Below are 26085 nucleotides of genomic sequence, written 5' to 3' on the forward strand. Positions count from 1 at the left end.
CCACAATCCCTTCTCCTTCGTTCTCCTCTCAGGATCTTGGGCACGCACGCACACGCGCCTGGCATGAGTTTTAAGCCACTGGGTCTGGGACACGAACCGTGGTCAACTATGTGGGAGTCCAGCAACATAGCCATTATGCTAACTGCTGGTCCCACACGTGGCATGATTTTCAAGCCACCAAGTCTGACTTGAACCAGGTCACCCAAGTACCCGATAGCAAAAAACTCTCTAAACAGGGACCCGCAGTTAGTGTAATGGCTATGTCGCTGGACTCCCATGTAGTCGACTGTGGTTCGCGTCCCGGACCCGGTGGCTTAAAACTCACGCCAGGCGCGTGTGTGTGCGTGCCCAAGATCCGAAGAGGAGAACGGAGGAGAAGGGATCGTGGCATGGCCATCCCCCCGGGGGGTGATTTCTCGCCTTCTGTGTCTCTGTCTACAACTCTCTGTCTGCCGAGCGCACACACGCACATGCCCTATAGCAAAAAGCTCTCAAACAAAACAAATCTCTCTAAACAAAGAAAATCTATTACTTGAATCTCTTCCTGTCTTGTGATATGCCCTACTTTTAATCAAAGAGTTTGGTAACTTCTGTTTTGCTGAGGAATATAATATAAAGATTTTGAAATAACAGAGTCAAATTCAGTTTAATGCAGAATATAAGTTTCTCATACTTTCTAGCATTTCCAATTAACTACTAGGCTGTTAAAGGCTTCTACAGTAGACAGAAAGTGAATACTTTGGGTCTTGACTATACTATTGTACTCCTTTTTATAAGAATAGTATTGTCATACTCATTTTACTTTTTTTTGCCATAGAGGTGTTCAGGCTGTCAAAATGCAATTTCCCAAGTTAAAGTGGTTTTATAAAAGTGTTATTTCAATAGCATCTAAGGACTTGGGTTTCACATGTAATATGGATTATTTTAGCAGTAGAGCTCAGCATATCCTGTGCAGTCATCCTGTGAAATCCAGAACGTTCATATAACTTGCCACCTATAATGACTGCTTTCATCCTGTCCATAAAGAAACAGCCTGTCCAAAGAAAAACCTGTCTTTTATCCACGTGTAAATAGCGGATGATAGGTTTCAATAAAGCTCAGCTGAACATGTTCTTTAGACCACTTTATGTATTCATTTTTTAACATTTGCTAGAATGTGCAGGAGCTCATCAGAGAGAGAAAGTAAAAACAAAACAAAGCAAAACAAAACAAAACAAAAAAAACTACTCCGTGTAAGAATAGTCAGACTGCGATCTGGACCTCCATTTCTTTCTTCTTTTAGAATGTTGGCCATATGTGCGCATGCTCTCTGCATGCTCTTCAAGCTGCCAGGTCCTGAACTTGAACCACACTGTCCGCCATGTGGGATCCAGCTACTAATCACCAGGCCACAGGCTGGCCCATCTTGACATTTTTGACTTGATGAATTTGCTAATTTTTTTTCTGGAAGATGGAAATCAATTTTCCTATTTTGAGATTTATCATGTTAGAATTTAAAATCATAATAATACCCAAATACTGAGGACTGTCTTTGAGTTAGTATTAGCCCTAGACCATGAAAAATAATCAAGTTGCAATTTTCTTTTCTCCCTCCTTTTAAGATTTTGGGTACACACACACACACACACACACACACACCTGACACGTTTTTCAACTGTTTTAGGCTGGAGTTCAAACCACAGTTCACTGTGCGGGATCCAACTCATTTTACAACCAGGCCATGGGCTGGCCTGAGTATCTTGCAGCTTCTAAACATTTATATATACATTATCTCACTTTGGTTCTAATTCTAACAACAACCATATATACACACACACATGTATATATGTTTATACACACACACACACACACACACACACATATATATATATTATTACCAACATATAAAACAGTCTTACATCTATAAGAGACACTAAATATTCTTATTCAATGAACCAAAGAATTTTCAGGGCTAAATTTGTACATTTAAAGAGAAAGTCCTCATTAATTTCCTGATTTAAGAAATGAAGAAATTGAATCATACCATTATAAATATTCATGACATTAAGGATAAGTAAGGACCTTACACAGTGTGTGATTCTGTTACCATGCATGTGAAGATTTAAGACATCTATCACTCCCTCTGCTACAGCCCAATGCTTCAATCTCTGGTGATCTAGTTTCTATATCCCGCACAAATTCACGTGTTAAGGCTTGACTGTGTTGACTGTATTGTAAAGGTCTTAAGTGAACATGTAATTCCTTCAAGGTGTCCCAGCCTGAGGCCTAGAGGGTAGTGATTGGTTCACAGTGATGGTGTCTTGGAGGCAGCAGTCTCATGAACAGATTAATGATGTCCTTTGAGACCCAGTGGGTTCGGGCTCTCATGAGAAGAGGTTCTCTAGAGTTAGGTTCTATAAAATAGAGATCAGTTAGGATCAATCGATCTCTCACTCTCTCTTTCCAACTTCCTGCCATCCTCTGTGATTCCATTGGCCATGCTATAGGCCTAGGACTTTGGACTTTTCAGCCACTGGAATTCAGAGTTCACAAGTAAATTTTTATATTATTTATGAAAGCACCAAGGCTCAGGTATTTCTGTTAGAAATGCAAAAAACGAACAAGACACCTGGTATGTAAATAGCTGCTGATATGAGTAAATAGCAAATAATTCTTGCTAGGTTTTCATGGCCAACTGCTACAGAATTGTTTGAACATGATAAATTACAGTGCTAATAGGCAATAAGTAGGAGATTAGGTTCATTTGGAAGATAATTTCTTACACCGTTCTCAAATTTTAAAAATTTATTCTGGCAACTTTGGAATGGGTGCTTTCATTAAAATAAAGTAATTGCAATTATAGGAAGCAAATAGCATTGACATTTCTAAACAGAACAACATTTCTCAAATCCACGTACATATGCTGCTTTAGAGAATTCTTGTGGAAATCATTATCATCAGGAGTTTCAGAAACAGCTAATTTTTTCAAAGAATAATCTCTAATAAATTATTGACGTATCTGCTCTTATCATTTACATAAGAGATAGTAGTACTTTGATTGTTTTAGAGAAAAAAAATGAATAGTGGACGTGAGGTCAGGGAGTCTTGAAAATGGGTTGTGTTTTTGAAAGCTATTTTTACTAGAGGGCTTATATGCTCATTGAAGACAGACAGACAGAAGGTGAGAATGTTCAATATTCAGAATGCTTTCTCCAACAGAAAATAACAGTAGATCTGGACTGTACCTATTTTTTTATTGACAGAGTTTTGCAATAGGGCATGCACACTTGCCAGAGAGACATAAAGAGAGAGAGACAGAAAGCAAGAAATCACCTCCTGGAGTGATGGTCATGCCACAGTCCCTTCTCCTCCATTTTCCTCTGGGGCCTTAGGACATGAACACACATGCACCCGGAGTGAGTTTAAGACACCAGGTCTGGGACTCAAACCGCAGTCGACTACATGGGAATCCAGCGACATAACCACTAACCCTCTGCTGGTCCCATTGGGCCATAACTATTTTAAACACTAATACAAATCGGAAATCTATTAGTAAGTGGCTGAATTTCCTTATAAACTAAATAGTAGAAAATCATTCATTTCAAACACCTGCAACATATCATGTATTTAGTTATGCTTTGGGAATTGATACTCCTGCTAAATCAGGATAAGCTTTATGTCTCAGTTGGAAAGGTAGATTTTTAAGCTGATTATTTCTTAAAATAAAAATAAATAAATAAAAAGGTTTATTGATTTTTATTCTCTCTTTCTTTTTTAAGAGAGATTTTTGCTATAGGGTGCATGCACTCACCAGAGAGACAGAAAGTGAGAAGTCACTCCTAGTGGGTATAGCCACACCAAAATTCCCTCTTCTTGATTGTCCTCTTGGGACTTGGGACATGCAGGCACACACATCTAATTCTGGGTCTGGAACCTGAACCACAGTCACCTACATGGAAGTCCAGTGATTTAACTATTACACCATCTGCTGGTCCCCAAAATGGATGTTTTAAAAGATGGGCTTGTCAGTGGCATGGTGGTTGAGGAGGCTGGATCCCACATAGCCAACTATGCGGTTTGAGTCTGAACTCAGGGGCTTGAAAATCATGCTGGCTGCCTGTGTTTGCATGCCCAAAATCCTGAAAGGAGAGAGAAATGGAGGAAAAGGGCTTCCAGTGTGACCATCTCCTATGAGGGGTGTGTTCTCACTTTCCCTCCAGCCCACCCCCCACCCCCTTTCTTTTCCCTATGGCAAATTTAGAAATACACTAATTAATAAATAAAAATAAGTGTGGTGAAGGAGTAATTTTGTAAATGTATAAAAACAGTGGCTTTGTAAGAATTATTTTATTTAACTTTATCATTTATATTTGATCAGAGAGGGACAGAGTGAGAGAGAGAGAGGGAAGGTGGGAAAGCAAGTCGTTAGGCCCAGGACTAGAACTGCAGTGGGCCATGGTTAAGGCCAGAACCCTTAACCACCATGCCATCTGCCAGCCCCAAAATAGTAGTTTTTAGTAATCTTATTGATGTCAGCAATGAGTAATCTTTATAATCTTAATTTTGAAGACGATTTAGAAAAGCAGTAATAATGAACATATTATCACACAGTTACTTTCTTCCTAAATTCTCTCTCACACAAGTAAACTAATTTCGGCTTCATGATGATTAATGTCTCCCCTTCTGCAAAGTACATCATGAATTTTCCAGGACATTTCCTGGGAAAAGTGTAAAGATCATTCTGTCACATGCAATTCAGCCAATGAGGAGAATGAGCCATTAAATAGTGACTGGCAAAGTGCGAAGAGATGTCATAGTTAATATGAAATGAAGAAGATGGTAGTGTCATTCTTGAGAAAGAGGAAGAAGAAATCCACTGAGATTTGTAAATTGGCCTAGCACTCACAGATAGACCATGCCAGTCTTCTATTGTAATCTCATGGAACACCGACCTCTGACAAGGTTGCTCTGATACCTTGGTAAATGAGATGTGGCAAGGCCACTTTATTCTTTTGCCTAAACCCAGACAAAAACAAAGTCACGGAGCCACCTACTATTTATAAAGTTCCCAGTGTCCCCTCTCTTGGCTGAAATGAATGACTGTAACTGCTTTTCCAATGACAGCTTTATTATTGCTCTACCATCCCTAAAGACGGTCATTGTTGAGATAGCTAATCATAATTTCAGTCACTTTTTAAAATTTTCTTTTTGGAACAAAGACAATCAGCCCTATTAAAACATGGGAGAATGAGTTAAAAAACAAAAACAAACAAACAAACAAAAAACACTCTCTAAAGATGACATACAAATAGCCAAAAGACATATGAAAAAATGTTCAACATCTCTCATCATAAGGGAAATGCAGATCAAAACAACAATGAGATACCACCTAAGCCCAGTCAGAATGTCTAAGATTAAAAAAAAAAAAATGTTAAGTGTTGTGGGTGTGTGGTGAAAGGGGAACTCTTTTACACTGCTGGTGGGAATGTAAATTGGTCCAGCCACTGTGGAGAACAATTCAGAGATTCCTCAAAAATATACAAATAGAACTACCATATGATCCAGCAATCCCACTCCTTGGTGTCTACCCAGACGACAGAAGAATTCTTCATTGGAAAAGTGCTTGCACATCGATGTTTATTGTGGCACTATTCACAAATGCTAAGACATGGAACCAAACTAAATGCCCCCGTATGGATGAATGGATTGAAAAATTGTGGCACATATACTGTATGGAATACTATTCAGTGATAAAAACCAACAAAACCCTGGCTTTTGACAGAAAGTGGAAGAATATGGAAGATTTACTGCTGAGTGAAGCAAGCCAGGCTATGAAGGAAAGACATTGTATGTCCCCACTTAATATATACCGAGTGTCTGCACTCTATGACTGAAACTGATCAACTAGACTGGAGAGAAATGTTCACATATTGAAATGTTCACTTTGTAAGCTAAATAATGTGATTGAATGTATAAAAAATTTAAAATAAATAAATAAATAAATTTTCTTTTTAATTTTATATGGCCTATATTTAAGAAACGCAACACGCACATTTGTGAAATGATTAGTCAAACAAATTACTCTGTCAAACATAATTCTATCTTCTTTTGATGTTTGTGGTAAAAGCACCCAAAATCTACTCTTTTGATAAAGTTCCAGTATATATTAAGTAGAGTTCTTGTTATTAAACAGAGTTCTTGTGCTGTACGTTAGGCATCTTGACCTATTCACTCTACCTAACAGCAAGTCAGTATACTTTGATCTAAATCTCCTTATTTCCATAATTTTCTCAAAGCATCCAATCTGGAGTAAACTCAATTCCTGTCAGTAGGTCCTCTCTCAAACCACCCAACTAAAGTTCAACTATTTAAAAAATATACAATACAATTATAATTAACCTAAACTTTGAATAGTTATTTTACCATCTTGCATTGGTGGTTCTGACTATGTAAGAAAAATGTATAAATTTAAGTATGAAAAAGATAACAATAATTTATTTCCAAATGTGTAATCCCAATGAAAGATTTATAATATACACTTCAGGCACCTCAGCGTGTTCATGTGATGTGGGCTAGCTGAGGTTGAGAGTGGATTACAGTGTATTTAAAAGTTAAAAATACCTTTCTCTCTCTCTTTTTCTCTATCTCTCTCATAGAAATATGTTAATAAATGTTAAAAATAATTACAGTAAATAAATTTAAATAACTTACAGTCAAGTCTAGGCACAGAACTACATATAAACATATGTATATATACATATATATACACACATCCATATATATATGTATACAAACACATACATATATGTATATATGTATATATATATGTGTGTGTGTGTGTGTGTGTGTGTGTGTATGGAACTATAATGTAGGTGTGTGTGTATATATATGTATGTATGTGTGTGTGTATATATATGTATGTATGTGTGTATATATATATATATCTGGAACCCAGAGCAATGCTATTTACATGGATGTAAATAACAACTATTCTAACATCCTTCTGACTAGTTTTTCAGAATGAAATTTATTCTCCATGTAACAGCTGAAGTATGTATTCAGATAGATAGATAGATATAGATAGATATCTATGTCATATTGATATAGATAGATATGGATAGATGTAAATCCATAGGTTTTGAGTCAATTATTATTCCTTATTGTCATTAGTATTAAAACTAAAAGCTTTACTATAGTACATTTACTAATTCTTACACTCTGATGTTTTGAGTGGCTGAATACATAATATTTTTTTTCCCTCACCTGAGATTGGAATCAACTGAGAAAATTAAATGAGTCAAGAGGGAAATGAAAATATCCTCTTATTGCTAATAATATTATAGTTGGCAGATATATGTGGCACATGTATTATAAAAAAGTGAGTTCGCAAATTATTCATCCCCACATTAGACAGATGGAACTCCCATGGCAGCCCTACAAATGGGAAGCCAGCTCTGGAGCTTATGGCATGGAGAAGCACAGAAAAATGTGTCCATTTTCAGGGCATGTTGTTTTCCAAGATGGACTGGAAAGGGCTGGCTCCCATTTTCTTATGTACTTCTCTCAAGCTGAAGAATTAATTGAATCATTCCACTCACATCCCATAAGAGCAGAGAGACCACAAGTACTATCTAATGGATATTCTCTTTTATGAATGCATGAGCAAGAAGAAAAGTGCCTTCTGCATGCTTCCTTGACACATCACACTCCACCCTTTATTTCTCTGCTATATCCACACTAACCTTCCTAAAGTTTGTCATTTTCTCTTACAGTTGGATTTGCAAGTGTTGTAGTCTCTGCCTCAACATTTTTCATCCCCTCATTCAGCATAGTCACCTTCACCTCTCTGGGGGTCTCCCACTAAGTCACCTAATAATATTGGTTGTTAGGAAAGTCATGATGTATTTTTGCCTGGAAAAACATAAAAAAAAGTCATGACTTTCCCAACTACCTAATACATTGTAATATTTTCCGTTATCATTGTCACGATTTGATTTATATATGAATATATTTCTGATTATTATATTTGTCTTTCCATGCATATTTTAGATTCTGTTAGGTTGTCAAAGATGTGTTGTTATTTTGAAAACCTTTTAAACCCTAATGTCTATCATAGTACTTGACATAGAGTAGATATTTAATAAATAGTTGTTGAATAAAACAATAACTATATGAGCCAGCAGGTGGTGTGATGATTAAGGTGCTGGATTCCCAAATGGTCAACTGCAGTTTGAGTGCCAGACCCAGTGGCTTGAAAATCACACAGGGATTGTGTGCAAAATCCCAAGAGGAAGACAGAGGAGATGGGATTGCAGTATGGCTATCACCCCTGGGAGTGATTTCTCACTTTATCTCTGTTTCTCTCTGGTGAATGCACATGCTGTATGGCAAATCCTAAAAGAAAAGAAAAACTATATAAACAATTCTAGAAGTAGTTTGAATGTTGTCGAGGTGATATCAAGTTCTATTTATTTCTTTACTTGTTCATTCATTTATTCTGTGAAAAGCTGACAGGAAGAGAAAGAGAGAAAGAGAGATGGAGCCCCAAAAAGGTCTTACTACCATGATTCACCCTAGCCTCATCCACATAGATCATGGTCAAACATGTGTGTACCTGGTATGTACAGGGAGGCCCTGGGTTAAGAACCTGGGACTTTTTCATGTGGGTACACTTGTGTTACTACTGTGCCACCATCTGGACTTGCAGTTTTTAAATTAATACTGAGCCACATAGTTCCACATAGGAATTCTTCAAAGCATAGTTCAGTTAAACACACTAATATTATGAATATGAGCAGTATTTTCTCAGGCCCTGAAAGCCTGGAGAAGTATGGCTGGAGTCCTTGACAATGGCAACCCGATTACATTAAGATGCTGTCTCTGTTAGCCGCATCTTTGCTGGTTCGGCCCAGCTCCCAGCGCCAGTTTAATGAATCGGAAAGTAGGTATGGAACTAGGAAGATACTCCTGGGCTGGCCCTGTAGCTGAGTGGCTACAGGGGCTAGAACTCACATGCCCACCACAGTTCGAACTGAAGAACACACTAGGTATGTGTGCATGCATGCCCAAGTCCCAACAGGGAAGAGAAGGGATTGCAGCATGACCACACCCCACTGGGGAGGGAAGGGTGCTCATTCCTTCTGTTTCTATGGCAAGCACTCATGCCCTCTGGCAATTAAAAAAAAATAAAGAAAAATTTCTGATGGTTTTGCCAAACAGAACTCTTTCTCCGTAGCTTACATTTTACTGTTCCTTGCTATCCCACTCACGTCTCTTTCACTTTTAGGGGGGAGCGATTGCACTTTTGGGCCCCCGCCCTAGCGAGTCTACCAATGAAATATGTAAGTTCGCTTTTCCCTGAATCCATCCAGTAGGTGTGGACTACACTGGTACACTTCAATTACATTAACTGCACGATTACAACCAATTTATCTAAAATATGGTGGAGCGCATGGACTTTCGGAAGTGTTTTGGGTGAACAGATGCACAGCATACGGCGATTTCTTGGAAGCTGTTGAACACAAAAATATTCTTCCCTCCACTTCTCAGATGGCCACTTACAGATTGTTGTATTTACTCAATACTGTTAATTCAGGTAATTTCTGATTTTTAGTTCACCTAACAACTTCGAACTTTTAAGAGTAACATTTAACCAAATATTTATTTTTGTAGAAGCCAAACATTTTCTCTAATTTTAAACACTTTTTCCCTGTGTAAAACTTAGAAAATGGGATGATGGTAGCTGAAGATAAAGGTCCAACATGTGTTTGTCCACTTTGGGTGCAATTGTACTCTTATAGGTTAGTAATCATGAATTTCTTGAGATTAAGTTTTATTTATTTTTACATTGTCAGTGCACAATACAGTATCTGACACACAGTGGATTTTTAAAAAATCAGTATTTAATAGATGGCTGAGGAGGCAGGACATTAGGGTCAAGATTAGGAAGGGGGGGCAGCAGTTAACATAATGGCTATGTCACTGAACTCCCATGTAGTCGACTGCGGTTTGAGTCCTGGACCCAATGGCTTAAACTCACACCGGGCGTGTGCGCATGCGTGCCCAAGATTCTGAGAAGAGAATGGAGGAGAAGAGATTGTGGCATGGCCATCCGCCCTAAGAGGTGATGTCTTGCTTTCTGTCTCTCTGTCTTTCTCTGTCTTTCTGGCAAGCGCACGCACACTACAGTAAAAACCTCTCAGAAAAATAAATAAATAAGTAAATAAATAAATAAAAAATGAGGAAGGCGGCAGCTTAATACATTGGGCATATCATTGTATAGGCAGTCCCTGACCTAGTACATTAGATTCAGAATTTTTTTTACCTTATGATGATGTAAAAGTGACAGGGAACCATAGAAACCATATTTCAAGTACCCATACAACTGTTCATTTTTAAAAATAAATCTTTATTTTTTATTGTTTTTAACTAATTCTTTTATTTTAATTTGATCAGAGAGGGACAGAATGAGAGAGAGACAGAGAGAGGGAAATTGAGAAAACAAGCTGTTAGGTCTGGGACTCGAACCGCAGTCAGCCATGTGGGAGTGCAGTGCCCTTAACCACCAAGCCACCCACTGGCCCCACAACCATTCTTCTTTACACTTTCATAAGAAACTCTACATGTTATTTAAAAATAGTCTTTATGTTAGATGATCTTATCCAAATATAGGCTATGTAAGTGTTCCAAGGACTTTTTTTAAGGAGGTTTTGCCATAAGGGAGTGAGCTTGCCAGAGAAAGAGACATAGAGACAGAAAGCGAGAAATCACCCCCCACGGGGGATGGCCATGCCACAATCCCTTCTCCTCCATTCTCCTCCTGGAATCTTGAGCCCACACACATATGCCTAGCATGATTTTTCAAGCCACCAGGTGCAGGACTCAAACCACAGTTGGCCATGTGGGAGTCAAACAATGTACACACTATGCCATTTCCTCATCTTCTGCCCTTGGCCTCAGCACTTTTAAGTAGGCTAAGCTATGCTATGATGTTCATGATGTTTAATAGTTTAGGTGTGTTAAATGTATTTTCAGCTTAGGATATTTTCAACATGCAAGGAATTTATCAGGATATAACCCTATCATAAATAGGGGAGCATCTTACTTGAAATCAGAAGACTGAAGACTTGACTCTATTTTTAACTTTGCTCTGATTTTTTTTTGTAGCACTACGTTCTATTTTCTTATTTTTAAACTTCCATCTCAACAAATACCATAAGATGGCTCATTCTTTCTTTTTTCTTTGCGCATAGAAATAAACATAATTATCAGTGACAATCAGTCCAAATACAGCCACATAAACCCAGTGTATTCATTACAGGAGGAGAATTGGAATGATACACAAAGACATGAGAACTTTACTACTTTACCATAGGCTTCAAAATTGAGTCTTCTATGTGTTTTTTTGTGTCATCTTTGAGGAAGTAGTGGTGGAGGGAAGTCCCAGAACCGCTCACTGAAATTAAGAGATGTGATCAACAAGCATATAAAATACTCAGTAAGTGGAATATATACTTTACTAAAGACTCTACTGACTATTCCTGGTTCATCTTTGGACAGCCAATTCCACTGTATTCCTTAATGTTCTTTGGACATGGGAGGCATAATCCCTCTTCCAGGAATTACCTCTATCTGTAAAGGCTGCCCTTGAATACTCACACAGAAAACTCCCCATTTCCCTTAAGACTTTGCTCTTAGTCAGTTTTACTTGTCCATTAGACTTATGAAATAGGCAAGAGGCTGATGAAGGCTTGACTCTAAAGATCTCTGCTTCAATACTGTTCTAAATAACAGGGAATACAATGAGGGTAGAAGGTGTTGGTTGGTTTCTTTTTTGTAAATAATGGCTTCCTCAAACTGATGTTGATCAGATCATCAGAAAAAGCCTCAGAAGAATTTTGAAAATCTAAAGAATTCCTTTTATGTCCTCTTTTTTCCTTTCCTTTATTTTATTTCACCCTCCTCTCCTTTCTTTTCTTTGCCTCAGTGAATAAAAATAAAGAGAAAATCAGATTAGGGCACAGTCATCCTGGCACAAGTGAGAGACCACCATTGCATGCTGGAAACCATGTAGAAGACTGACTGGGGTGGGGATTAGATTCCAGGATGACTGGAACACACAGGGTGCCTGTGATCCTGGCTGGAAAAACTGGGCACTGGGCAGGATTATGGAATAATGAAACACTGTAGCACTGTTGAGGATACTCCCTTTTTTAATTCATGAAAGAAATAAACCCCAAAGAAACAAAGAAACACATCAGGATGTTTGTGATAAGCTGTTCATGAAATCTCATTTCTGTCAGGCCAACTGCTTTTCCTGACTGAGGATAGAGTTACTCAATAATGATGAAAATGTTGATGCAGAAATTCAAGAAAAATCTAGCTAATGAATGATACAGTGGATTTTCCAAGAAAAGTAGTGCAATTAATACCAAGAACTTAGCCACAAAAAAGCTTCTGAAAAAGTGGAGGTTATAATAAGAATGCCATCTGACAATTTATCATTTTTTTCCATTAATAACAAAATGAGAGAGGTTGCCCAGATAAACTCTCAGTGATTCTTAGTTGGGGAAAGATCAAGAACTATCTATGTGTTACAGAGAAAAAAAAAAAAAGAAAAAGAAAAAAGAAAAAAAGGAAGGGGACTGATCATTTGACCTTAACAATGGTGGCCTTATTTTAAAAAACAAAACAAAACAAAACCCCAGAAAATACATTATGTTGCAAAACTTGCATGAATTTTTCCCCATACAGAAATACAACATAGATTGTTCTGTGCTGTAAGTAGCTAGCCTATCACAGGATGATTAAGCCTGCTTTTAATCTAGGAGTGGAACAAATATCCACCCTGAGCCTTGTGATAAGTTATAAGCATATTGTTTCTCATCTTCAAGTACAGAAATTGTGTAGAATACACTTTAGTTTCTCAGTCTATAAAATGGGAATTACATTTTTTCCCTCCGAAGAATTTACATTTATTTACAGAAGGACTGATGATACATTGACAAGCCCGGATGTCTCAGTTTCCAGTGTAAAAGAGGAAGTGTAGATGAGTACAGTGACATTCACCTGCCCCATCCAACAAATCTTGTCTGACAGAGCTGCTCTTACACTTTGATGTTATCTGGGACAATTGTGTTTTTGAATGATGCCTCTGTCCCTTTGGCTTTTATGTTCCAAAATCTCATTCTGTCTGTGCAGTTTAAACATCTGTGCCCTTTGTTTTCAATCAACAATAAAGAATTCATTTGGGTTCACCATGACCCTGGCAACTCATTTGGTTTTCTTTTCAAAGAGGAGGAGATGGATATTCTTTGTATCTACAACAGTACAAGATGATTCTGGCTTTCACTGAATAAACCTTTAGTGATGATGTATAAGGGTTTTTATCATTCAAAGTTTGTCCATTGAGCTGCAACCCTCATCTACCACTATCACAGGAAATTTTCCAAATATTAACATATTTCCCTTGTGAAAACACACAAAGTCGTTCTGAAGTATTTTGTCCATAAAATACATTCCGGAGTAGACTGTGTTCCATTGATTTCATCTGTTTGGCTTCCACATAATTTAGGAATCCTTAGAAAGAATAGTAAATAATAGATGGGTGCAGGGAACAACAACAAAAAATTGAGGCACACAATAGTGACTAGCAATTTGTAGAAAGATTATTTCATAAGGTATTTGGGGAAAAAAAAAATAAAGGAAACTGAGCAAACTCACATTCTTTAGTCCTCCCAACAAATAAGCAAATGATTATTATCTGGTTATGACTTAGGTACCTACTAAGTGCTAAGGACACTTACATCAATCTGACAGTTACAGTCACAAATGTCACAAAATTAAGGCTAGTTGGGAAAATATGGTCATTATATAAATACTTTCATAAATAATATTGTAAGTGCAAGTGTAACCATGCGATCCCGCCTGAAGCACTTCCCGCGTGCTGTGATGACTGAGGTAGTCATTGTGGGTAGGTCTGACATAGAGCATGTCGGGAGACTCACTGGGGTAGCTGCCCTGTAAAATCACGTGCTTTCCGTCTGGTGTAGCTGCACTGACAAAGTAATTCACTGCTCATTTCCACATCACATGTCCACATTTTCTTCAGATCTTTTCTGAACTACAGGAAAGGGAAAGTTCAGAGTTATCTCGAAAGAAAAGTAGACCTACGATAATCTCAGGAAAAAAAGCTAAATGCACACTTAATTCATAAGTCTCCACTCTTGCATAGTGACAGTCTCAAAAATCAAGCTTTAATACCGTTTTTACACAGACCAAAATTGATATAATTACTGACCCAAATTGATGTAATATGCTGTTGGTTCAATATTTAAATGTATTCAATTTAATTCCTATTATTCTGAGAGGTAGGCATTTATCATAAAATTAAATTAGTATGCATGTAAAACTATAGAATTAGATAACTTGGTAAAACATAAAATAATTATCTTTATTTAAAGCTATTATTCTAGGAGTTGCAGAATTAACACAAAGGGGATCAATTCCAGATCATTTTGAAATTCCATTTAGAAGGCAGAATACATTTTTTTTTTCTTTTCAATTTGCCAGAGGGCATGTATGCTCACTGGAGGGAGAGAGAGTGAGCGAGAGAAGGAAAATGAGAAAGCAATCACCATGGGCAATGGTCAGGTTACAATCTCTTCTCCATTTAGCCTTTCATGATGTGGGGACATGTTTATGTATTTTAAGTCACTGAATCTAGGATTCAAACCATGCAGTGGGCCATGTGGGATCCAGCCACCTTAACCACCATGCTACCAGCTGGCCCCCAAATCCATTTTTAAGTGGAACTTTATTATTTTTTTCTTTTTAGAGAGAGAGATTTTTGCTATCAGTTGTGTACACTTGCTGGAGAGACAGACAGAAAGTGAAAATCACCCCCCAGGGAGGATGACCACACTGCAGTTCCTTCTCCTCCATTCTCCTCCAGGGATTTTGAGCATGCATGCACAGGCGCCCAGCCTGAGTTTCAAGCCACTGGGTCCAGGACATGAACTGTGGTCAACTACTTGAGAGTCCAGTGACATAACCATTACATCATTTACTGGTCCTGGAAATTTATTACTCTTGAAATTAAGCCCTTCTATGGAGTTTCTTATTTGGAAAAAAGGTTAGTGATAGCATGCTTGGAGTGTTCTTTTTATTTTTTGACAGGAGCTCACTGTGTTGTGATCCTTCTGTCTCAGCCTCTGGGTAGCAAGAACTGCAGGATCATGCTGCTGTACTCGGATTTTAGGGTGGCCCAGAAATGAAACTAGTCCTCCCTTGGGGCTCAGCCTGCCAAGCACCTCCTGTGTGCCACCATCGCTGGTGGCTGGGCCTTCATAGCATGTTAGGCAATGCTCAAAATTGTCTAAAGGGACCTGTAACTTCTAATGCAGGAGATCAAAGCCAAGACTAAAGTCTCTATTTTATTGCCAAGGATTTGTAGAGAAATCACATGCATTGAATTGACAAGTGACAACTTGTAACCACAGTGCTATCTAGCTAGTGGTTTCGCCTTGGTAAATTAGGTTATAAAGAAGTCTATCATGAAATATTTGAATAAAATAGTAGACAGCAATAGAACCAAAATTAATCATGTGTATCAAAAAGAGGAAAGGTTCCCTAGATATTAGAAATGTTTTTTTAGTCTCAGTTTCTTTATGTGTAAAAGGAAAGGAGGGTCAGCAGGTGACATGGAGGTTAAGGTGGCAAGATCTCATATGGCTGAGTTCATGGTTGAGTTCTGGACCCATGGCTTGAAAATCATGCCAGTCATGTGTGTCTCAAATCCTGAGAGAATGGAGAAGGAGTGTGGATTGGCCATCCACCCAGGGATAGACTCCTCACTTTTCCTCTTTCTCTCTGTCTCTCTCCAGCAAGCATCCTATAGAACAAAGCTGAAAGAAAAAATAAAAAAGGAACTAAATCAGCTCCCATTGGACTATTACTCTCTTCTTTACTACTGTAAGCCATTCCTTCACTCCTGGCATGATGATGACCTTCAGTGAGTGTTGTAGGTGCCAAGCCATTCTATTTGCCATGTGTTGACTCTCAGCAAATATAGTGATAAGGAGTACATGCTCTCATTGTCTCGATTTGCTTACACGGAGATAGCCCATCACAGAGAGGTAAATAATTTGGACAATGTTGTATATTTACCAACACATATTAATGTACCTGTACATAATGGCTTCAGCCTCTGTACTTTTAAATAATAATATTCAGTCCTAAATGTCTTCTCACTTCCATGCCTTTCCCTGCAGATATAGCCCATCCTCACATGTTTGTCTTATATCTTGCCATGTAACATCTAGTCACATTTTAAGGTTTAATGAAGATATACTCTGATTTTCCCTGGATATCCTGATTTTCATACTTCTAGCCATCTTAGAAGCCACGTCTGTGTGCTGGTACAGAACTCAGTGCTAACAGCACATATCACACTAGATTTTACCTGCACTTTTAGCTCTGTGTTTCCCCTATCTACTTGAGACCCTTAAAGGCAGACATATTAATTCTCCAATAAATATTTACTAAATTTATACATGAGTATGAAAGAGCTATATGAGAAAATTTGGTGAAAGTGCTTTGAAAATTGTAAGTAGCATGTCAGTATCATAGGTTTATTTTGCATATCATAAATGTAACCTAAGGCAAATAGGCATGAAAGGAAAATTTTATACATAAGTAATAAAATAAAAATTAAAAGATAAAAGAAATTAATTATGAAAAGGTAATCACAGGATATATATTCATTGCAAAATATTTCAAATTTGAAAAAATAAATAAAGTAAGGATATTTATAAATAAGAAAGAAATGGAAATTAGTTTTGCTTGATCAAAGTAAAATATAATACCCCTAGCTTTTTCAGCAGGCAGGATTGACAGAGGTTTCTCTCCCTGATTTGCTGAGGAATAATTGAAGGAGTCATGAAGAATCATGACTCAGTTCTCTTTAATTCTGTTACAGTCAAGAATGTTAGCGGTAATAAATATGCAATGTTGATGTGTTCAACCTAACACATATTAAACAGTGATAATAGAAAATGTTTCTTACATGAAGACATTTTTAAGAAAAAGACTGTCGTGTCAGAAATGGCAGAAGTTACTGATAAAGAATAATAATGAAGCCAGATCAATCATACATTTGTATTTCAAAAGAAGGTGGTGAATGGCCAATTCTTTTCTTACCAGGAGATTTGACAAGATCCTCTTTGCAAAACCAAATAGATTAATGACTAGTGAATACATCTAAATTATTATGAAGAAATGAAGAGTCTCTGAAGAGAAATATAGCAAAGGAAAATGTAGACTATTTATGAATCATGAATCTGTCTGCCTAGAGACATAATATCCCCAAATTAAGTATTATAGTTTACTCATGTTCACCATACAGATAGCATAACCTCTTAACCAGATTCTTTCAGAGATAGAAGATTATGTATGAGTTGCATATTAGACATACATAATGGATATCCTAAGTAGGTTTCTTGCAGCTACTATTAATTGTATAACAGTGATAATTGTCTCAGTTCTTAGAAAGTCACAGTGTCAGTTTCATTATTTTCCAAATAAATAAATCTGTTAGCATTCTCCAAGAAACAAAATTAATAGGATTATACACACACACAGATACATACACCTTGAGCATCATTAATCTAAAAATAAAAAAAATCTGAAATCCTCCAACATCTGAAATTTTTTGAGTACCAACTTGACAATGTAAATAAAAAAAGGAAAATTCTACACTGACTTCATAAGATAGCAGTTGTACAAACTCGCCTTAAGGTATGTATATTCATGAAACATAAGTTTTTTTGTTTAGACTTGGTTTCCCAAGCTATCTTGTCATATATATGCAATCATTCCAAAAATATGAAAAATATAAAACCAGGAGCTCTTCTAATCTCAGTCATTTTAGACCAGGATACTCAACCTGTATTCATGCGCAGACATATATAAAGAATTTATTATAAAGAATTGTTTCACAAGATTGTAGAGTCTGGCAAATCCAAGATCTTTATAGTTGGTTGTCAAGCTATAAACACAGGAGAACTGATGTTCTAGTTCCAATTTGAGTCTGAAGGCCCGAGGATCAAGAAAGCTCATGTAGTTCCAGTCAAGAGGCTTGCAGGGAAAGACCCAGGAATACCAATGTTGCAGTCAGAGTCTGAAGGCAAGAAAAAACTGCAATATCCCAATTAAAAGACCATCTTTTACATTGATAGTCATCTTTTATGTCCTCTTCAATAGACTGCATAAACCCTACCCACATGAGGGAGGGTGATCTGTACTGCTCATTCTACAAATTTAAATGTTCATTTCTTTCAAACCACCCTAACAGAAATACTCAAAATAACATTTGACTGAATGTCTGGGTACCCTATGACCCAGTATTATTGACATATGTAATTTACCATTAGAGAAAATTTCATAATTTTTCTTAGAACTAAATACAGTTTATTAGGTTTTAACTCATTGGAACCAGAAGCTCATCTTAAAGCAATTACTCTATAGACATATATGCCATCAGGAAAAATCTGTCTATATTTTTATTCTCCTTCCATATTTTTATCTTTTCCTGATAATCAGATTGTTATAAAAGATTTCTAGTAAATAATCTAGAAAGGTGATCAAATTTTCACTGATATTACTTTAAACAGCATGTTATATGCAGATTCTGGGAGTTTTGATCACAAATGGCATATCACTTAAGAAATAGCCTTTCAGCTTTTAAAACTTATGTACCTTACTAAAACGTATTCAGCTTCAAAAAAAAAAACTATAATTTTTTTGTGCCACAACTTGAGCTAGGCTCTCTTGCAATGTTATATCAGCTAACATTTAATAAAACCCTGATTGTCATCAAGTTTGGCAAGTGAAGCTATCAGGATTCAGGCTCAGATCTATACAATAGAATAATATATCATTTTTTTCATTACAGTTAACTACATTCTTAACTATAATCAACTATCATTTTATTTTTCACTGATTACAAATTGCACGTATGACAAAAGAGGATTAACATTACACCATACCCTAATCAATTCTATTTATTTAGATACACTAATGCAATCATTATGATAGTTACCTGAGACAGCTTCTAATTAGTCTTAGCAGGTGATTATATCTGCAGTTGTTTCAGTCCTGATTCTCATGAGTAATTTTGGATCATCACATAGTACAATCACAATATTAACTATGCAGTATAAAAATAAAATGTTGTCTTCTAATATCCTTAACACATACTAGACAAAAAGAAATTTGCATGTTTGGGATGGGCTAAGGAGTGTAGCACAACTCTATATGCAACAATATTCCCTTCTATGTCCGCTGTGATATCAACTTTTTAGAACATTAGCACTTGCCCTAAGTACCACTAATACCTAATAGTTTCCTATCTGCAGATTAGTGATATTGACCATTTTTTTTCATATGCTTGGTATCCATTTGTACACCTTTTTAGAAGTATTCATTCTCATTATTTGCTCACTTCAAATACTGTGTTGACTTTCTGCTACTCAGGTGTTTGAGTTTCTTGCACACCTGGTTATCAATCCCTTGTCAAATGTATAGTTTACAAATTTTCTCTCAGTTTGTGGGTTGTCTCTTTGCTATGTTACTTCATTGGCTATGTAGAAAAGTTTTTCACCCTCTTTGATCAAATACTGTTAGACTCCCCTTCCATATGTATTCCCTAATATTTTTCATATTTAACTTGGTAACATCCTAAAACTCTTTCACTGTTTATGTAGGTCCTGTTAGAAAAGGCCTTTCATTATTTTTATATGAGTCATTCTGCGTCTACACTTCCTTGAGGACTTGGTGATAATTAGAGATGAGTACTCTACATCTGAAAGTTCAGGGGTTTTGGAGTCCAAAGTTCTCAGCCATATCTGTGTTTGTCTCCAAATACCCCACTAGTTTTCTTAGTGGCTAACTCCTTCCCCATATTACCACAGATATGGAGAGACCTGGCAACTGTGAGCACTTAATTGGTTCTGCAATAATGAAACTTTCACATTTAGTCTTGCAATGGCTAGGACATGTCTGTTCTGTGCATACATGAAATAATGGACTTTTTAAAAAATTGCTAAAGAGATTTTCTGATTTTCTCCTTGTGCATTGAGATGGATGGCAACGTTTTCTTTGTCCTTTACGGAGAAGCCATAGCCTACATCCGTTTCTCTTTAATAATCACCACCATAATGGTGAACATAGACATCTCATATTCCTGCAACTTGCAGTCTACTCACACCACTTCCCAGCCAGGCCTAGGGAAGAGGTGAGTCTTCATAATGCCCTCACGAAGCGACATCAGAATCAAGGAAGATGCACACGAGCTCATCAACCAATCCCAGAGTCCTATTTATAAGATCTGCTTCCCGGTTCACCTCCTATCCAATTACTATGTTAATCAGAATCCCAAAGGAAAATAGTTATACACTCAAAAAATATGTAGAGTATAATAAAAAGACTATTTATAATGATACAAACTGGGTTGTAAAATTTAAAAGAAATATTAAAGCACTCGCATGAACAACAGTGGCATGCAGCTCCCACCACAATGTCTGAAGGGAAAAGATGTCAGGAGGACATTATTAGCAGAGCTGACTGAGGGAGCTCTAGGAGAAGACAAGGACTGGCAGTCAGGAGCCGTGGTTCTCAGTCAGGGAAGTCATTACCACACCACAAGGCCTAGGATGGACTGAACCAGGAACATCGGTACCTGTATTTCTTTTCTCCCACCTTCTCATCTCTGCTATTTCTGTCACTGGCTAAAACCCAAACAGAAGACAGTTTAAGGAATCACAGGTGATTTGCTTTATAAAATGACACTTCTGTAGTTTAAGGTATCCCAGGTGATTTGCTTTATAAAATGACACTTCTGGGGTATAAAATAAAGAACAGTAGAGAATAATCCAGAAGTTCATACAGTACATAAGCAACTCGATTGTCAACTCATGGGAACTCAATTGTCCACCTGGAAATACTGGGAAAAAAAAGAAGGTGGCATTCTTCGGATTTTATGCCCTGAAGTTTCAGATGCACGGATAGCTTTTCTGATCTAAAGTTTCACATACTTTGTGCATGAGCCGTTTTGTGGGGGCTGAGCACACCTGAGTCATTGAAAAGGGATTTTTTTTATGCTTTCTTTCTTAAAAAGAAAATGGGGCCAGTTGGGAACTAGAATTAATTCATCGATTTCCTCACATTTCATGGATATGTTAACTACTGCATAGGCAACATATTGGAAATGAATGATCAGTTAATCAGCGATTAAAGCTATGTATAGTGGGCCAGCTGGTGGTATGAAGATTGAGGTGGCTGGGTCCCACATGGCCAACTACGTGGTTCAAGTCCCGGACACAGCAGCTTGAAAAACACAGTTGATACATTGTGTACACACATTCAAAATGAGAATACAGAAAGAGGGAGTGCAGCGTGGTCATTTCCCCAGAGGAGTGATTTCCCACTTTCCCTCTCTCTCTCTTTGTCTTGTCTCTCTCTGGCGAGCACTCATACCATACAGCCAAACAAAATAAACAACAACAACAAAACAACAAAATGAACAAACAAACAGAAACTTTTAAGTTCTTAGCTTCATCTAGGGGAGATAAAGCTTTGGTGATAAACTGTGGCCCATCACAGTTCAAACTGGCCTGGTGACTTAAGAAACTTAGAAGTTCCACACCCTTTTTCATTTATACGTAAGAAATAGTTTTGTGCCAGCCCATAGCCTGGAGGTTAAGGAAGCTAGAATCCTCATGGCTGATCACGGTTCAGATCTCAATCCTGTGGCTTGAGAAACCCAAGTGCATGGATGCGGATGCACAAAATCACAGGAAAAAGAAATGGAGAAGGGATTTCAGTATGACCCAGCCCCATTTGGGGTGCTTTCTCTCTGTCTCTATCTCTGTCTGTTTCTGTCTCTCTCTCTCTTGCTCTCTGGTGCATACACTCTATGGCAACTAAAAAAATTAAAAAATATAAGTAAATAGTTTTCATTTAAAGTATAAATTTCGAACTTACTATGAGTTCTAAAGTGATCGAATCAAGAGGTTTCAACTTTTGGGAACAGGTTAGAAGCTACAGAAATCACCTAACACAATGGATAGCACTTAGCAATCAAAAACAAGGTTAATGTGCACAGTGGTTACGAATAATTGATATTCTGTGTTCCTTCTTTCTTTCTTTCTTTTTATTTCTTTTTTTTTTCCTTACATTTTTGCTTTAGGCACATATGCTCACTAGAGAAACAGAAAGTGAGAAATCACCACCCAGGGGAATGACCATGCCTCAATCCCCTCTCCTGCATTCTCCTCTCAAGATTTTGGGCATGTATGTGGCTGGTGTGAGTTTCAAGTCACTGCCGTCGGCCATGTGGGAGTCCAATGCCCTAACCACTATGCCAGCTGCTGACCCTTAGATGTCCATTTCTGCTCAGGAAGGATCAATATTTTAGTTTGAGTTCAAAGGCAAGAAAAAGTCAATATCCTGGTTTGAAGGTAGTCAAGCAGAAGGAATTTTCCCTTACTTGGAAGAGTCAACTTTTGCTTTTCCTTCCAGCCCTGGCAGAAGGAATTTTCTCTTACTTGGAAAAGAGTCAACTTTTGCTTTTCCTTCCAGCCCTTCAACTGATTAGACGAGGCCCACCTACATTAGGGAGAATAATTTGCTTTACTCAGTCTATCAACTTAAATGTTAATCTTATACAAATATACCCTCACAGAAGCACCCAGATGATGTTTGACCAAATATCTGGGCTCTTCAGGGCTCTTATCATTTTGCCACATAAAATTAACAATCCGTTTCCATACCCATTAGATGTGCAACTCTGGTCAAACATTGCTAGCCACAGTTTTCTAATTTGCATAGCCAAAGCTGACTAAATGATCACCATTCTTTCTTCAAGTTATATATTCTTGTGATGTCAAGTGATCAGTTTGTGAGTACTTTGAACAAAGCTGAGAGTAAACTGTCTACAAAATTATTCGTTCATGCTTTCTCCAGCCCAAATGTTGAAATTTACAGTGTGGAAGCTTCATTCAAGCCTTGCACAGTAGTTTACCTATTTCATATTTTCACTCCTAGGGGATAAAACATGAGTTTCATGGCGTAGATTGCAGTCTTCATTTTAGATTGGGGGAAATAGAAGCCACAGTTGAGTAAGGAGTCTCTACAAATTATGAAAGATGTAGAGCAGACTGTGTTCAATTTATGGCATTCTGTCTCTGTCCAGGCCGTTTGTCATTTCTGTTAACTGCTTGAGAAATTGAGTTCTCTCTCAACAATTCTTTCTCATCTATTACTTAATATATTTTGCAATTGTTAGTTCTACTTTTTTTTTTTTTTTTTACTTTCTTGAACTTTCTGTGTAAACCTACAGGGATTTTTGGTTTTCTTCATTCTGTTTTCTTTCTTTTCACAGTAATTTTGTTTTTCTAGATGATCTGAACACCAACTAAAATGTAATTATAAATGTTTCAAAACTATTCAAAAATATCTAGATGGAAAAATTTAGCCCATGTATGTAACGGATTATTGTGTGGCAATACGGAACAATAAGACCCTGTCATTTGATTCAAAATGGATGAATACATAAGATATAATACTAAGTGAAATAAGGCAGACTATGAAATACAAACACTGTATATCCCACTCAATGTATACCAAATGCCTGCACTCTATTAAAAAAATGGCAAAATCTGGGAACCAGCAATTAGTATAATGGTTATGTCGCTGGAAGGCAAACACAGTATATCTCTGCTCAATATATACTGAATGTCTATGTTCTGTGACAGAAATGGAAAGATCCAAAGATACAATAGTAGGGAGGGCAAGCGTAGGTACCAGAAACTGTGTGGGAGGGGAATGGGTAGAAGAAGGTGGGTAGAAGGAACTCAGGGATGAAATACTTGACAGACTTAAGAATGTAAAGTTCTCAGTTGAAAATGATGTGTATGTTAATATTCTCAATTTTATTGTCAGGTATTGCATGTATACATTGAAAAACTGTATTATCTGCTACAGAGATGTACAATAGTTAAATGTTAAGAAATCATTAAAAAGTTGGTAAGTTTAGACATTAGTAATGCATTCTTCATCTTTCTCTCTAATATTACTTGAATTTTCATAAACGTGCATAAGCCTATAATTTTGAAAGATGGCATTTCTCATTAGTGGTAGCAAAATATTTTAAAACCTTGGTCTAATAGGGTAATAATGTCAATTTGAACTATCTATTTGCTAGCCCACATGTTAGCCCAACCTGGAAGACAAGTTACCTGATGCACTGAGCTAAGATGCAGTAATTGCTAGAATTCCTAGTTGGATTCATATAATCACCTTTAAAACTTTCAGAAAAATTAAATATCAATCATTAATAGTCTCAAATTAACAGCATTGAAGGATATAATAAATTCCTACAAAGAAGGAAGAACTCACTAGTTTAAATAAGTATGAAAATTTTTTATCTTTTCAAAATAAGCTCACGGGTATATTTTCTTATTTTAATTTAATCAGTTTCTCCTATTTTAATTTTGGCCTATGAAGATCATTGGTTCCATATTCATGTTTGATTATTTACAAAATAATTAGGTTCTGTTTTGAACATGTAAAGCAATATATGCCTCCCTATGCTCAAATTGAAATTTTCTTTTTGCAGGTTTAACTGTTTTTGAGCTTAGGGGTTGTAATGTGAATTTCTTTATATATCTTCTATTGTGTATTTCAATGCCTTTTTCAACTCAAATGCTTATAAGCTTCGCAATTGTAAATTTTCTTTGTAGCAAAGAAAAAATATGGGAATAATTGTGAAAAGTTATGAGGCTAATTTGAAAAGCTGTATTTTAGAATTTTGCTTCAATCCACCACCTAAGACTATGTCCCACAGCAAAATTAATAAGACTGGAGATCCATTAATTCTTTTTTTAACTCTTTTTTATTTTTATCATATTCTTGTTTATATCACATTGAATCACATATAACTTTACAGTGTATTACATTTCTTTTTCCAGAAGGAATACCATTCATATCAGTCAGTACAAAGACATTAAAATCCCCATCATCATCATCCAATAGCTTTTCTTTTTTTCCAGATAATTATTATTCCAATTATTTTTTAAACATTTAATCACTATTTATCATTTTGCTTGTAAAAAGACTTTACCCAACATGAAATACTTCTCAGACCTTTAATTCTTATATATTTACCTCGCTTTTTATCATTATTTCCTATCCTCACAGTCTGTCCTTCCTGGTAAAAATGTCTCCTAATTACAAAAGATATGGTATAAATATAGCAGGCCATATTTATAACATCTGACCTAGTCCAGTCAGTCCTGACCTGTTAAAAATGAGCATGAAATTAAATTACTGTAATATGTTATTAAGGCTAGAATTAAGGTACTCATTCATTTAATGAATATTGAGCATCTTCTATACATAAGGCACTTAAAGAGATGAGTGAATGACTCTCATGAGCTTTCTCAACTAGTGCTTTTCAAACTTTAACGTGCAAACAAATAAACTAGAGATCTTGTCAAAATGGAGATATTAATTCTGTAGTTGTGGGGCAGGGCATGATTCTGCTTTTCTTACCGAATTTCTAACAGCCCATCAAATTCAGGGCAATGGAGTTGCCTGGAATAAGTACACTGATGAATTCAGCAGAGGGGTCATCACAGGGACTATTTCGTGGGAGAGAGGAGAGTTAGAACTCCCACTCCTCCCACTCCTAGCTACGTTTTGTTCTTCCCTCTCCCACCTACAGGCTCTTGGATCTAAGGATGTTCTGATCCTATCTGCCATTGCAGACTCCTCCTCATTGTGTCATGGGAGGCCTGTCCTGTATCATGGGCAAGGATGGAACCCTCAATCCAACCTCCAGGGTGGTAAGCCTAAGTATTCTGGCTTTGGTCATCTCGTGGGTTAGTAAATACTCTTTATATACTGATATTCTATCCCATGTGGCTAGCCACGGGAAAGCGATGGGGTCATTTTAAGGAAAATGTTTAAAAAGAGACATGAAATTGATGGTAATTATTTTCATGGCTCTTATGGATTTACTCTTTGAACTTGGAAAGCAAACAGGGC

Source organism: Tupaia chinensis, unplaced genomic scaffold, assembly GCF_000334495.1.
Source record: "Tupaia chinensis unplaced genomic scaffold, TupChi_1.0 Scaffold149705_1, whole genome shotgun sequence".
NCBI lineage: Eukaryota > Metazoa > Chordata > Mammalia > Scandentia > Tupaiidae > Tupaia > Tupaia belangeri.